Genomic DNA, 14,103 nt, shown 5'->3' on the forward strand with positions numbered 1-14,103 from the left:
TATAAAAAGTTGGTTTGGGAGAAATGAAAGAAGAATAGTTATCAGCTCCTGAAAAGGGTGAGTGCTCCACGCTGGCCCTAGAAAGCAGCCCAAGCCTCCAAAGGGCTGTTTAGCCTCACCTGTTGGCAAAAGGGAACACCTGAAAGGATGATTTGGGAGTTCACTATTGCACCTGGCTCTATAAACGCCGATTTCCCTTCTCAGACATTTTAAGAGTCTGGCAAACAGAGCTTCTCTTTGGCTAACAGGAAGTCTTGCCAGAGTATTCTTAGAGTCCAATTACGGCATTTGTTTCCACTTACAATTAGGCAGCATTTGCTCAACTGTCGCAAATAATGAGGGATCTAAGAGCTCAGAGGGTGGTAGCAATATAATTTAACTCTTTCATAAAGATCTTCATGATGTTGCATTAGGTGCTTGGGTGATATTTGGTCAGCCTACAGTATGGCCAGGTTAATCTGGAATGACCAATCTCGTGAGCCTATTTCATTATAGATTCATTTTCCTTTTGCTTTATATTAAGATATAAATTCCCCATTCCTGTCAAAAGTATCTTCACTGTCTCCAGGCCCAGGGACTTGGTCATTTGTCTTTAATTATACTCAAAACACACCTCAAGTCCTCAAGTGTCACTATGAAGGTCTCTCTCCTCCTCACTGTCCTTTCCTTCTTTTGGACCACATAAGTTAGCACAGTTGCTAGTTGAGCATTTGGATTTCTTTTTCTTCCTCACTAGGTTGTAAATCTAAGAGTTGGTCTTATATATCTAGGTTTAATAATTATCGATTAAATGATTTTTAACACTCATGTTAAAATTATAATATGCTGAAGCAAAATAAGGTTATTTGTAGACTAAGCACAAGAACATGCAAAGAAAGCATAAAAATAGCAATTCTCTTTTTATTTAATGTTGCTTGGCTTTAAAAGGAATTGGTTTTTGATTAGCCAAGCACAAAAATGATCTGTTTTTTGAGACTTTTCATAGTTCCTTTAAGTCTTCACCAGAGGTGGTTTTATTCTGGGGGATGTGCTGTAGGATAAGCTCCTGTCCTTGTTTTTATTCAAATGACATTATTACATGATTCAATAAACACCCTTGATTGCTTTGAAAGAAAGCACTTGCTGACTTGACTGCATTATATCCACTAGATGGCAGGCAACTGTTAGAGAAAGAAAAGGGAGAACCTGAATTACGATTTTTTTTTCTTGGCGGGGGTGGGGGTGGTGATTGGTATATTTCCACTGACCTGTCTCAGTCAGCAGGCCTTGCCAATAACTCCTTAATTTCTATAAAGTTCTTCAGCTTTAGCTTTCCAGAGATTTTAAAAGTGATTGCAAAACATTCCATAAAATATAGCAGCCAGATATTTTTCCACTACAACACTGAACCCTACACTGACCTTTTATTCCCCCTAATTTTCTTAAACTATAAATGGTGTCCTGACCTAACATGGGAATTAAAATAAACTATAACGAGGAAAAATGTATTTTTCAGAGAAATGGAGAAACCACACAAGTTTTTATGTATATGAAACCTGCAGTTTAAAATGTCAGAATTATTATTTTTTAAAACAATGATGTGAAATACAGTTTTGCCTACATGTGTGTAAGTGCTCTTTGAGAGAGCTTGGTGCACACTGTATCATAGATGCCAGCGCTTCCACTTGACATTCCTGTCAGTGTTTGAGATGATTGCAACGCCTCTCAGTAAATCTCCATTCTACTCCAGTGCACTCGCTTCCCAAAGTAGTCAGATGCTACTGTTGTGCATTTCAGTGACTGCTAGGCTTCCTCTACTCTAGTTATGAGTATTTTCTTATTTTCTGCTGCATTTTTCATATGTGATTGGTCCTCTAGGTATGCTAATAAGAGTCACAGATGAAATGGATGGTAAAATGAATGAGATTTAATTCAACTGTGCTGGTTCCCATACCTTCTTTAGAATCACGTATTTCCCTATCACTATGAATAAGACGAGGTGAACACTGCCCAATTAACTTATGGTGTTCAGAATTATAACTTGGAATTTGTTACATTAAAAAAAACTGAACAATATTACATATGGGCTTATTAAAAGCTTTATATTTGCTGCCTTCAACATTTGTATCCTTATTTGGTTTAGTTTATTGAAAATGAGGCTCTAGCAAGAACTATGAAAGTTTGAAATGTGAGAGAGGAAATTTTGACATAATTACTAAACTCATCAGTCAGATTTTGAATATCAGGACAAATGAACAACACCTGCATCTCACACCTGTGACTCCAGGATCCTTGCTGAATGTTGAGAGAGAAATGGGGAGTGAAGTGCCTAGGGTCAAAGGAGCTGCTTGCCAGAGTGCAGCACTTAAACTCTAGCCCTTCTCAGCTGTTAAGGATTTTTTCTCTCTCTCTCTCTCTCTCTCTTTTTTTTTCTTTTTCTGAGACAGAGTCTTGCTCTGTCACCAGGCTGGAGTGCAGTAGCGCAATCTCGGCTCACTACTACCTCCGCCTGCCAGGTTCAAGCAATTCTCCTGCCTCAGGCTCCCAAGTAGCTGGGACTACAGGCACAAGCCACCACGCCCGGCTAATTTTTATATTTTTAGTAGAGATGGCGTTTCACCATGTTGGCCAGGATGGTCTCAATCTCTTGACCTTGTGATCCACCTGCTTCAGCCTTCCAAAGTGCTGGGATTACAGGCATGAGCCACTGCACCCAGCCTGTTAAGGATTTTTAACGGATGTGTAGAAATGAAAGCTCAGGATCTCTGAATTGGGCTTTTCATACCCTCCCATGTACAATAAAAAGTACTATTTGAAAAGTGGCAAGATGGCTGAATAGGAACAGCTCCAGTCTGCAGCTCCTAGTGAGATCAATGAAGAAGGCAGGTGATTTCTGCATTTCCAATTGAAGTATCCAGTACATCTAATTGGGACTGGTTAGACAGTGGGTGCAGCCCACAGAAGGCAAGCAGAAGCAGGGTGGGGTGTCGCCTCAACTGGGAAGTCCAAGGGGTCGGGGAACTCCCTACCCTAGCCAAGGGAAGCTGTCATGGATTGTGCTATCCAGCCCAGATACTATGGTTTTCCCATGGTCTCCCAAGGTTTCCCAGGGAACCTTGGTAGGTTCCCAAGGAGATTCCCTTGGGTACCTACACCACCAGGGCCCTGGGTTTCAAGCACAAAACTGGGTGGCCATTTGGGCAGACACCGAGCTAGCTGCAGGAGCTTTTTTCATACCCCAGTGGTGCCTGGAATGCCGGTGAGATAGAGCCATTCACTCTCCTGGAAAAGGGTCTGAAGCCAACGAGCCAGTGGTCTTGCTCATTGGATCCTACCCCCATGGAGCCCAGCAAGCTCAGATCCACTGACTTGAAATTCTCGCTGCCAGCACAGCAGTCTGAAGTCGACCTGGGATACTCAAGCTTGGTAGGGGGAGGGGCGTTGGCCATTATGGAGGCTTGAGCAGGTGGTTTTCCCTCGGTGTTAACAAAGCCACTAGGAAGTTCAAACGGGGCAGAGCCCACCACATCACAGCAAAGCCACTGTAGCCAGACTGCCTCTCTAGATTTCTCCTCTCTGGGAAGGTCATCTCTAAAAGAAAGGCAGCAGCCCCAGTCAGGGGCTTATAGATAAAACTCCCATCTCCCTGGGACAGAGCACCTGGGGAAATGAGCAGCTGTGGGCGCAGCTTCAGCAGACTTAAATGTTCCTGCCAGCTGGCTCTGAAAGGAGCAGTGGATCTCCCAACATAGCACTTGAGCTCTGCTAAGGGGCAGACTGCCTGCTCAAGTGACTCCCTTACCCCTGTGCCTCCTGACTGGAAGATACCTCCCAGCAGGGGTCAACAGACACCTCATGCAGGAGAGCTCCGGCTGGCATCTGGTGGGTGCCCCTCTGGGATGAAGCTTCCAGAGGAAGAAGCAGGCAGCAATCTTTGCTGTTGTGCAGCCTCCACTGGTGATACCCAGGAAAACAGAGTTTGGAGTGGACCTCCAGCAGACCTGCAGAAGAAGGGCATGACTGTTAGAAGGAAAACTAGCAAATAGAAAGTAATAGCATCAACAAAAAAGGAGGACCACGCAAAAACCCCATCCGAAGGTCACCAACATCAAAGACCAAAGGTAGATAAATCCACGAAGATGAGGAAAAAGCAGCACAAAAAGGCTGAAAATATAAAAAACCAGAATGGGTCGTCTTTTCCAAAGGATCACAATTCCTCGCCAGCAGAGGAACAAAACTGGACAGAGAATGAGTCTGACGAATTGACAGAAGTAGGCTTCAGAAGGTTGGTAATAACAAACATCTATGTGGCCAACGAACATATGAAAAAAAGCTAATCATCACTGGTCATTAGAGGAATGCAAATCAAGACCACAATGAGATACCATCTAAGGTCAGTTAGAATGGCAATCATTAAAAAGTCAGGAAACAACAGATGCTGGAGAGGATGTGGAGAAATGGGAACACTTTTACACTGTTGGTGGGAGTGTAAATTAGTTCAACCATTGTGGAAGACAAAGTGGCGATTTCTCTAGGATCTAGAGCCAAAAATATCATTTGACCCAGCAATCCCATTACTGGGTATATACCCAAAGGATTATAAATCATTCTACTATAAAGACACATGCACATGTATGTTTATTGCAGCACTATTCACAATAGCAAAGACTTGGAACCAACCCAAATGTCCATCAATGATAGACTGGATAAAGAAAATGTGGCACATATACACCATGGGATACTATGCAGTCATAAAAAAGAATGAGTTTATGTCCTTTGCAGGGACATAGATGAAGCTGAAAAACATTATTTTCAGCAAACTAACCCAGGAACAGAAAACCAAACGCCACATGTTCTCACTCATAAGTGGGAGTTGAACAATGAGAACACATGGACATGGGGAAGGCAACATCATACTCCGGGGCCTGTCGGGGTGGGGGCAAAGGGGAGGGATAACATTAGGAAAAATACCTAATGTAGATGATGGGTCAATGGGTCCAGCAAACCACCATGGCACATGTATGCCTATGTAACCTGCATTTTCTGCACATGTGTCCCAGTACATAAAGTATAATTTAAAAAATACTATGTGATTATATTCTATGCATTTAATAGTTAATTTAACTTTCATCTTTTCCATGTACAATTATCTTTACTTTTTCTCTAAAATATGTTGGGTTACCTAGTAGGATAAGACAAATGGAAGCTTATAACTATTATTGCATTTGCAAATAGACATAATCAAGAGACTTTGTCCTGGCAGTAACTGATGGTTGTCTTTGGCAAAAACTGTCAGTTTAGCCCAAGGAGTCATTGGGAGAAAAATCACTGAATGAAAATTAATTAATTCTGATAAGTATTTATTTCATGCCTAATATTGCTAAAACAGTTTCTTGAAAGAAATGGAAGATAATGAGCTAAACGTTCTTGCAACAGATTTCTGCCCTTGTCCAAAAGACTGTTTGAAACCATTTGAAATGATCTCACCATTAGAATGAGCTGGCCCCATCTTTTTCAAAGATTGCCTGCTTTACAACCATCTTATTTTTCCGTGCTGCTCATTCAAAATTGTATTCCCAGCATTCAGCACAGTACCTGGCACTTTGTTTGTGATAAATGAATAAATATAAGTGCTCTCAGGCCTTGAAATAAATTTTGACTCTTTTGCTCATATTTTGATTTTTTCGTTTAAAGTCTGATTATGTTTTCCTTTCTTTATTTTGTTTGCATTTTGGAAACCAAATTTTATTTTGGCTAACAGACCTTCCTGGATGCTCTAAAGTATAACTTAACATTCTTTTTAAAATAGTTACTTGGGTGATTTTTCAGTTTGGTTTTCTGCCTTGACTATCTGGGAAGATGTGATCATTTTGCCTAAAAGTATGGTGGCTGTGTAATTCATTGTTTCCAAATCAGGATGCTATTGTGAATAACAGGGCATTTAATAATTATGTCAGACAATGTGTGTAAATTGGAGCCATCCCAAGAACCTCAGCTTGTATGATCACCTTACTTAGCCCACTTTTGGCCTGGCTTATTCTTGTACTTCTTGCTCGTATTTGAGAGTAAATAAATTTCGATGACCAGTTCCAAGGTAGGTGATGATCTCACAAAAACTATCTGATTTTTTCTTTTTCTTTTTTTCGAGATGGAGTCTCGCTCTGTCGCCAGACTGGAGTGTAGTGGTGCAATCTTGGCTTACTATAACCTCTGCCTCCCAGGTTCAAGCAATTTTCCTGCCTCAGCCTCCGGAGTAGCTGGGACTACAGACTTGCACCACCACGCCCAGCTAATTTTTTGTATTTTTAGTAGAGATTGGTTTCACCATGTTGGCCAGGATGGTCTCAATCTCTTGACCTTGTGATCTGCCCGCCTCAGCCTCCCAAAGTGCTGGCATTACAGGCATGAGCCACCGCGCCTGGCCTACTACCTGAGTTTTCTTGCCAGCTCATCAGAAATTCTCAACATTGTGCACTGTAGATAACTGGTTTTTTCTTCTTTCTTTTGTTTTTCATGGCTTTATTGAAGTAGAATTGACATACAAAAACTGCACATTTAAATTATACATTTTGATAAGGTTTGACATATGTTTATACCTGTGAAACTAACATCACAATCAAGACAATGAACATATCCATCACTCTCAAAAGTAATCCCCCTTCTTCTCTCCCTACCTGCAGGTGACACTGATCTGCTTTCTGTTTCAATAGATTATTTTGTGTTTTCTAGGATTGTATATGAATAGAATCATATAGTGTGCTATCTTTTAGTCTTCTATTTTGTCCTGGCTTCTTGGAGAGTCAAGAAGATTTCTGATTGTTTTTGAGTAGTATTTCATTGTATGGACATTTTGTAATTTTGTTTACCCATCTGTTTATCACCATTTGTGCTTTTTTCCAGTTTTCAGTTATTACAAATAAAGTCCGTATGGACATTTTTGCATCTGCCCTTTCATGGAAAGATGCTTTCATTTCTTTGGGGTAAATACCTAGGAGTGGACTGACTAGATTGTCCTGGAGAGTTATGTGTAACTTTTAAGAAACGATCAAAGGCATTGTTTTCTAAGGTGTTGTACCAGTTTACACTCTTATCAGAAATGTATGAGAGTTCTAGTTGCTCTACATCCTTGTCAACACTTGGAACAGTCAATCTTTTAAAAAGTTTTAGGCGTTGTAATAAATGTGTAGTGATTTTATTTGTAGTTTAAATGTGCATTTCCCTAACAACTAATAATGTGAACATCTTTTGGTGTCCGTATTTGTAATGCATATATTATCTTTGGTGAAATGTCTGTTCAAATTACTCATTTTTTATTGGGTTGTTAGTTTTCTTGTTAGTGAGTTTTGAGAATTAAAAAATATATATATTTACAACACAAGCATTTAATCAGATATACAATATGAAAATATTTCTCCTAGTTTGTGGCTCATCTTGTCATTTCTTAATGTCTTTTGAAAGCAGAGTTCTTAATTTTGATAAAGTTTAACATATAAAATTTTTCTTATAGGAATCATGATTTTGTTGTTGTATCAAAGAAATCTTTCTCTAACCTGAATGAGTAACTGATTTTTAACCAAGAGTGACCAGGGTGAATTTAAATGAAATAAAAACTGATATTAGAAAATTGGGACATCTAGTCATACCAATCTATATATTACTTTTATTTTGGTATCAATTAAACTTCTGGAAGGGTTCAGTAATTAGTAATATATGATTTCTATTCTCAACATATAACATGACTGATTCTCACTTATTTAAAACACAACTTGTATCGAAGTTCCTTAATTAAAGGCATGACTATAAATGGCCTGCCAGATTTTGAAAGCAAAACAAGTGGAAAGAACCTTCCTGATAACTCTCTTCCCAGCCTAATTACCAATTTCTATAGGTCCCATGTAGACTCAAACTGAGCCTCTGAGACTTGCTTGAATTCATTCACTCCTCTCCATTTCTTCAGGCACTTCCCTAGTAACCATCATCTTTTGCTGAACAGTTGTCTAACTGCTCTCTTCTTCCAGGATGGTGCCTCCAACTTATTCTCTATTCAGATGCCAGAATAATCATAGCAGAATACAAATGTGAATATGCCATGTCCTTGCTTATAATTCTATGAATTACCCTTTATTTTTAAAAGAGATTTTTTTGGGGCTGGGTGTGTTGGCTCATGCCTGTAGTCCCAGTATGTTGGGAGGCTCAGGTGGGCAGATCACCTGAGGTCAGGAGTTTGAGACCAGCCTGGTCAACCTGGTGAAACCCCGTCTCTACTAAAAATGCAAAAATTAACCTGCATGGTGGAGCACCTCTGTAATCCCAGCTACTCAGGAGGCTGAGGCAGAGGAATCGCTTGAACCCAGGAAGTGGAGTTTGCAGTGAGTTGAGATCGTGCCATTGTACTACAACCTGGGTGTTGCAGTGAGACTTCATTTCAAGATTTTTGAAGGTTTTTTCCTGTCTCTATCTCCTTCAGTTCTGCTCCGATCTTAGTTATTTCTTGTCTTCTGCTAGCTTTTGGATTTGTTTGCTCTTGCTTCTCTAGTTCTTTTAATTGTGATGTTAGGGTGTCGATTTCAGATCTTCCTAGCTTTCTGATGTGGACATTTAGTGCTGTAAATTTCCCTCTTCATATTGCTTTAGCTGTGCCCCAGAGATTCTGGCACATTGTCTCTTTGTTCTCACTGGTTTCAAAGAACTTCTTGATTTCTGCCTTATTTCATTATTTACCCAGGAGTCATTCAGGAGCAGGTTGTTCAATTTCCATGTAGTTGTATAGTTTTGAGTGAATTTCTTAATCCTGAGTTCTAATTTGATTGCACTGTGGTCTGAGAGACTGTTATGATTTCAGTTCTTTTGCATTTTCTGAAGAGTGTTTTACTTCCAATTATGTGGTCAATTTTAGAATAAGTGCCATATGGCACTGAGAAGAATGTATATTATGTTGATTTGGGGTGGAAAGTTCTGTAGATGTCTATTAGGTCCACTTTATCCAGAGCTGAGTTAATGTCCTGAATATCCTTGTTAACTTTCTGTCTCGTTGATCTAATACTGAGAGTGGGGTGTTAAAGTCTCCTACTATTATTGTATGGGAGTCTAACTCTCTTTGTAGGTCTCTAAGAACTTGTTTTATGAATGTGGATGCTCCTGTGTGTGCATATATATTTAGGATAGTTATCTCTTCTTGTTGCATTGATCCTTTTACCATTATGTAATGCTCTTTGTCTTTCTTGATTTTTGTTGGTTTAAAGACTGTCTTCTCAGAGACTAGGATTACAACACTTTTTTTTTTTTTTTGCTTTCCATTTCCTTGGTAAATTTTCTTCCTTCCTTTTAGTTTGAGCCTATGTGTGTCTTTGCACATGAGATGGGTCTCCCGAATACAGCACACTGATGGGTCTTGACTCTGTATCCAATTTGCCAATCTGTGTCTTTTAATTGGGGCATTTAGTAAATACACATTTAAAGTTAATATTGTTATGTGTGAATTCGATCCTGTCATTATGAATGATGCTATCTGGTTATTTTGCACACTACTTTGCAGTTTCTTCATAATGACATTGGTCTTTATATTTTGGTATGTTTTTGCAGTGGCTGGTACCAGTTTTTCCTTTCCATAGTTAGTGCTTCCTTCAGGAGCTCTTGCAAAGCAGGCCTGGTGATGACAAAATCCCTCAGCATTTGCTTGTCTGGAAAAGATTTTATTTCTCCTTTGTTTATGAAGCTTAATTTGGCTGGATATGAAATTCTGGGATGGATTGACAGGTGCAGCAAACCACCATTGCACACGTATACCTGTGTAACAAGCCTGCACATTCTGTACATGTATCCCAGAACTTAAAAAAATTGCCAAAAAAAAGAGAAAAAATAGAGTCCAAGCTCCAAAACATGGGCCACAATTAGAGTGAGCGTGTATCTCAGTTTAAGCCATTATTATTCCAGTGTGTTTATAAATAGCAACTGCATTGTAGTTCCAAAGTGTCCTTGTTTGGTTAATAATTTATATGATCACTCTACTTATAAGACCTCACTCCTTTGCACTTCAGTTATACCAATTTCCTTTTAGTCCCCTTTATTCATGTATCATTCACCACTGAGCCTTCATGTGCTCTGTTCTTCCTACCTGCAAAACACCATTTTGGCTGGCTAGTTCTGATTTTTTCAATTTACCTTTCAAATGTCAGCCCGCCTTGAACTACTTGTATAAAGCTTCACATGATGTTCCATATGTTTGTATTCTTTTACTTGTCTATGTACCCCCACTAGACTAAGTTTTTAGAGGGTAGAGGAATCTGTTTCCTCCTTTAATATATCCAGCACTTAAGGCAAGTAGCTGTTAAACAAATATTTACTAATCAAACTCTTTGCATATTAGGACTTTGAGGCAATAGGAGGCATCTTTTTCTACTTTCCTGAGTGTATGAATCACTCAGGAAACTCTGATCTTGAGCAAAAATACTGACAGCTCCCATTACGGTCTAAGCAAATGAGTAGCTTATATAAAAATATAAAAACTCTCCAAAGATTGAGTAAAATTCTACGATGAGAAATGCCCAAGTGTGAGATTCAGGTGTTTTACAACATCCTGTGTTTTTGTCTTGCCTTGTGGCATCTATCATTTTAATTTCCACTGTGCTTCTTGACTCTCAGAATTATGGTTTTTTTTTTTTTTTTGTCTTTGGCCTTAATAAGAAAAAAAAAACCCTTAACTTCTATTATACTTAGACAAAAATGACTAGAATCATTTTCTGATAGAGAATACAAAGAGCAATGACAACCCAAAGAAAGGGAAAACCCGGAGGGAGGAAATAACAATAACCATGAAAGTTCCAAACCTCATCAAAATAAAGTCCTCAAAATACAATTTTTAGTTCTAAGTATCCAAGTAAATGTAATTACATAAGCTGGACTGTGCTTCACATTCCCTTATTTCCTTATTGTAAGATAATGTCTATATTCTAGTCTCAAATAGGCTGTCAAAGTTCCTTCTCTGTTCATGTTGAAGCCCCTGGGTTTTATCTTGTTTCCTCACATCTGGAAAATATTCAATTTAGAAATCTTATCCAGTTAAAGGCAAATACCAACTTCCTGAACTCTTTTCCTTATTCAACTTTCCTCTTTGAGTGTCTTCCTCTTAGACATGGTTTCTGTTGTAAAGTAAAGCCCACAGTACAGTTGCAGATTGCTAGCAAAGGATACCCTGAGGCACCACTGAATTGTCCTAACCTTCTAGGTCAAGGTTTCTGTTCTGCACTTTTCTGAAACATGATGTGCTAGCTCACCATTTGAGTCCCTAGCATACATATATATGCTATGCTATATGCATTACAATATACAGGAAAGAACCCAGTCCAGGTTTATTATTACATTTAAAAAATATAATAGTTCTTATGCCATAATAATTACTTGCATAAAATAGATTGAAACTAATAATCACACATGACCCACTCTCTAGATGTAAACTCCTTTGGGTTGTTTTGTATGACCTTCAGAGGTTGGTAGGATATTCTAAAACAGTAGATCTCAAAATATGGTTCCTGGAGCAGCAGCATCACCATCACCTGGAAACTTGTTGGAAATGTAAATTCTGGACCTTCACGACAGACCTCCTGGATCCAGAACTCTGGATTTGGATCAGAATGCAGATATCTATGTCTCAGCAAGCTCTTCAAGTGAGTATGAAAAAATCTAAAATTTGAGGATCACTATTTTAGGAGAATGAATCATCTCTAGTCTAGAAAAATACATATAGTTGATTGTACTCAACTATCAAGTGCTTTGATAATAGGAAGAACATTAAATAGCAACAAAAGAAACTTCACCTCTTCTAGCAAGTTTCTTGGTGCCCATTAAAAACAGAGGATTTAGTAGGAATGGAGTGAGGTTGAAGGAGAAAGATTACCATTTCTGAAACAGTGAGTAAATTAAATTCCCCACTCCTTGTTTTAGTTGCAGTTAGGAAAAAAGAAAAAGAAAAATGAAAAACCCTCTTCATAAATCAGAGCAGAACCTATATGTGGGCAGAATCAGGGTACTTCTTAGATTGGAACATAGAATAGGCTGTGGCCTATTGGCCATGGTTAGAGAAAGCCCTTACTCCACATATGTTGCAAGTTGTGAGTACTAATTCTATCCATATTTGTCTTTCATTTATGTGACTTTCATTTGTGACTGGGTCTACCTTACAGCTGCCCTGTGTTCCAGAGAGTAGAGATGAAAATACTTCATGAAACCTTCTTTTTCAGGATTTCAGCAATGTATAGTTATGAAATATCCATTCGGTGTTGCTTTTTTTTTGTAAACGAGACATCTAGGTTTCTAAAGGGGAAGATATTCCTATAAAACAGCAACAACAAACAACAATTCCTGTGTAGCGACTTCAACTTAACATTTACATTCAAGTTGTCAACATACTGTTTTCCCATAATCATTGCAGAGCACATGGGCTCTAATAAACCCAGGGAATAGATTTAGCATTGTTTCACTTTGCCAAGAACTTTTAATTGGCATTGGCTGATTTATATTTCACATAGCAATTATCTTAAATCTCGCCCTGCTCAAGCAGTTGACACATGATAGAAACTCCTCAGAGGCAGCAAGAAGCTATCAAAAATGTGCAGTGGGTGTCCTGACATGGCCAAGTTGACTTGGCAGGGGAAGGGGAAACAAGACAGTTTTTCCACCTTCTGCCTATAGCATCCTGCCATATCCTGTCTGGGATATAGAGTCATTTTTGGCTTTTAAAACTGGTGCCTCATCTGGAAACCAAGTTTTCCTTCATCTGACCACTTATGTTAGAATTTGTGCGAGGAGTCATCTGGCATCCTACATTATTGATCTGAATATACTAGGTCCATTCCAACATATGCTGCTGCCATCTACTTTTTCTCCCCCTAGTCTTGGCATTACATTTGGGAATCAGAAAAATGTTAGCTTGTTCTAAGAACCAATCTTTATGACTGCAATATATGAAAAATGCATCTGGATGACTGTTTTTCACATAGTGCCCTTTGAGCTCCAGACATGTTCTAAGGGTATGGCTGGCAACATGTCACGTCTGACACTAAGGGTTTCCTGGGGCTTCTCAGGCTGACTGCATGCCATCCATTTCATTCTAGGGTTCTACCCTTTTCCTCTGTGTTTTGTGGGCATCAAATCCAAATTCATCTGTTATTTATGTATATATTTTTTGTTTTTTGATTTCACCAGTATAGACCAAATGCAGATCTAGGAGCTGATTTTCTTTTGAAAATTATTTTTTAAAAATTGGCAAATAAAAATAGTGTATATTTATTGTATACAACATAATGTTTTGAAATAGGTATACTTGTGGAATGGCTAAATCAAGCTAGTTAACACTTGCATTACTTCACATATTTATCATTTTTTGTGACCAGAACACTTAAAATCTTCTCTCTTAGTGATTTTCAAGAATACAATACATTGTTATAAACTGTAGTCCTCATGTTGTTCAATAGATCTCTTGAACTTATTCCTCCTATCTAACCGAAATTTTGTATCCTTTGACCAACACCTCCCCACCCATTTCCCTCTCCCTACCCTGGTAACCACCATTCTACCCACTGCTTATATGGGTTCAACTTTTAAAGATTCCACGTATAAGTGATGTCACGCGATATTGTCTCTCTGTGCCTGGCTTATTTCACTTAACATAATATCCTCCAGTTTCATTCATGTTGTCACAAAGGACAGGATTTCTTTTTTTTTTTTTTTAAAAGGTGAAATAGTATTCCATTATATACATACACCACATTTTCTTTATCCATTTACCCACTGATGGACACTTAGGTGTGACGTCATATCTTGGCTATTGTGAATAATGCTACAATGAACATGGGAGTACAGCAACTTACTGGTTTCATTTTCTTTGGGTTTGTAGTGGAATTACTGGATCATAGGGATAGTTCCATTTACATTTAAGGTTAATTTTTTAATTTTTAAAAATTTAAAAAAATTTTAATTTTTTGAGGGACTGCCATACTGTTTTTTATAACGGTGGTGCTAATTTACATTCCCACCAACCAAATACAAGGGTTCTCTTTGGTCCACATCCTCCCCAGCACTGGTTATCATTCATCTTTTTGATAATAGCCGTTCTAACAGGTGTGAAGT

Source organism: Mandrillus leucophaeus, unplaced genomic scaffold (assembly GCF_000951045.1).
Source record: "Mandrillus leucophaeus isolate KB7577 unplaced genomic scaffold, Mleu.le_1.0 Scaffold300, whole genome shotgun sequence".
Lineage (NCBI taxonomy): Eukaryota > Metazoa > Chordata > Mammalia > Primates > Cercopithecidae > Mandrillus > Mandrillus leucophaeus.